At 37.6% G+C, this 2,747-nt stretch overlaps 1 pseudogene; it reads left to right on the forward strand.

Annotated features, from left to right (window-relative positions):
• The first annotated feature begins 1,340 nt into the window (after positions 1-1,340).
• Positions 1,341-2,126, forward strand: LOC149799327 (uncharacterized; annotated as a pseudogene).
• The last annotated feature ends 621 nt before the right edge of the window (positions 2,127-2,747 follow it).

Consider the following 2,747-nt stretch of genomic DNA (forward strand, 5'->3'; position numbering starts at 1 on the left):
AAATGGAAACTTTAGAAGACAAAGAAACAAATTAGGACAATGTTGAATGCTATTTGTGAATAGGAACTTTGCAAACGCATGTATTTATTGTAAGCTGAACATTTCCAAAACCCCATGTCCTAGATCTAATGTTCTGTATGCCAGATAAGGCTGCATGTCTTGCATGTCTGGGAGTTCGTTATGGTCTTTAAACTGGGATAATGGCAAGACGTGACAGGAGTCAGAATTGATAACATGACCGTCAAAGGGATTCTAAAAGCAATGTAGTTGCTGAAATTTACCAAAGACACCCTCTACTATAATGATAAATTTAGTCTTTGTTTTTCAAAAAGTACCTTTGGTCGTGTACTGGAGAAGTTTTATCGTAAGCTGCAGAGCTTACCACTAAAATGATCATGCATGGTCCATACAATATGGTTTTATGCCCCCCTCCCCAAAAAAAAAAAAATACAAATGTAGATGGTTACTACAAACCGAATGCAAGTAATCCAATAGCACTTGTTTTGAAACAACAAAGTTGAAATAAATGTGACGAAATAAATACATAAACAACGCATGATTAGTTTTCTTTTTAAAACCAAACACACCCATTGTTTCAGAACGGAAATCATGCCAAATGTCTCCAACGACATCTGGAAGGATTAAGACTTATAATAACTATATAAGATATCTCTGCATATATATGCAAAATATATTCACCTGTAGCCAATCGGACACAACCATGTTAATAAGAATAAAATAAGAAGAATAAAACTTTCCTTTAAGTATGTTTTTGTGGAACTGACTAACGGTAATGTAAGTATTTGTCATTATATGGAGAGAAAGCATTAACAAGAATTAAACGAAATCTCCCGATTCAGTTTTGGGTAAAGATCCGCATAAAGGGACGCTATATAGGCTCTATTGTTCAGTGCACTACATCATATCATAACAAAAATAAAATATTCACAGTCTGACTTGCTTATATAATAAAGGTGGTATAAAAATTGTGCTTCACTTTTACAAAATGATGCACTTACATATCAAGAGTTTACACGTCCATCCTTATGTCAAACGTTGCACTTATGTGACATTCGAATCAAATCAAGTCTATTATATATTACTATTCATTAATTACATTTTGCGAAGTTTTCGCTTATGCCTAAACTTTGGAAAGATTTAAATCTTTGATGACCCTAATTTTATGCAAGAAAGAGTGTACATACACTGTATACGCTCGCAAGAGTAAAAAAGGAGAAATTAGCATGTATTCTTTTTTAGATCTCTTGTTTACGAGAATTATTATAATCTAACTTCAGTCTTCTTTTCCAGATCACAATGTCTTCGTCAACCGGCAGTAACTAGAGGTGTATACGATTGATCTTAAGAACTGCATAGAGCAATTTACCTGGAAGAGATTCAGGGACGATAGTGGATGCTGCAGAAGTCTCCTAGTTTCAAAGAAGAAACATTATGCCGACGTCCGGTGGGGGTACCTACAGTTCAAACACAAAACTACTCGACTTGATCTAAGGGATGAAACGACATCAGGAGTTCCTAAAACACAAGCGGTGGATCTTTATAAATCTGATTATGAAAATAATACCCATTTTCCGCCACTCGTGAGACGCGTTCATCGGCTTCAGTAGAAGTACAGGATAATTACACTCTGGAAGTCTGGATATGTAGATTAACCTTGGTGGGGTTGCAAAACTCGGTGGTGGATTCAGCCAATCGCTTTCCGTCACTAAAACTTCGGGTGAAACCTTCGAGAAAGCACTGACATGGGAAGTCAACACTGAAGTCAGAGTCAAACCTTGGCATAAGGCCATATTCATCCCTATGTGTGTACGAGTTAAACAAGGTGTACGATTTTGAAGTTAAAACAACAGTATCTCTTCCACTCAAGAACACCAGACACACAACAGGGGCAATGGAGTACCGAGAAATAAACAAGAATATCAGAAAAAAGCTTAAAGAAAGCAAAAGAAGATTGGATTGGACAAAAGTGCACAGAAATAGAGAGCTGTCTGATAAAGAATAACAGCAAAAAGACATTCCAAATTGTGAAAGACCTCACCAGACAGAAACAACCAAGAGTCAGTACCATTCAAGAAAAAAATGGAAAATGCTTCACAGAAGCGAGTGACATCGCAAAAATATGGCCTGAGTATTGCAAAGAACTCTACAACCATCAGTCCACAGGAGACCCAGAGCTGCTTGAAGTTCAAAACTCCTAAAATGATGATGACTTCCCCATTCTCAAAGAAGAGGTGGAGTCAGCAATAAGATCACTGAAGACCGGGAAGGCAGCTGGTGTAGACAACATCCCAGCTGAAATTATCAAGAATGGAGGGGAATCAGTGAAAGAGCTACTAACAAAAATCTGCAACAAGATATGGCAGACAGGTGAATGCCCAACACAATGGACCCAATCACTGATTATAACACTCCTCAAAAAGGCAATATCCAGGTGTGCCAAGATTAAAGAACTATCAGTTTTATCAGCCATGCTAGTAAGGTAATGCTGAAGATCATCTTGAACAGACTGAAACCACAAGCAGAAGAAATAATCGCTAAAGAACAGGCTGGGTTCCGGAGTGGAAGAAGCACAACAGAACAAATATTCAATCTCAGGATTCTGTGTGAAAAGTACTCGCAACACCAACAAGACACCTGTCATGTGTTCATAGATTTCAAAAAAACCTTTGACAGAGTGTGGCATGAGGCATTGTGGGCCACAATGAAGAAGTATAACATGGGTCAAA

Source organism: Sinohyriopsis cumingii, chromosome 5 (genome assembly GCF_028554795.1).
Source record: "Sinohyriopsis cumingii isolate HCF-2022 chromosome 5, ASM2855479v2, whole genome shotgun sequence".
In the NCBI taxonomy this organism is placed as follows: domain Eukaryota; kingdom Metazoa; phylum Mollusca; class Bivalvia; order Unionida; family Unionidae; genus Sinohyriopsis; species Sinohyriopsis cumingii.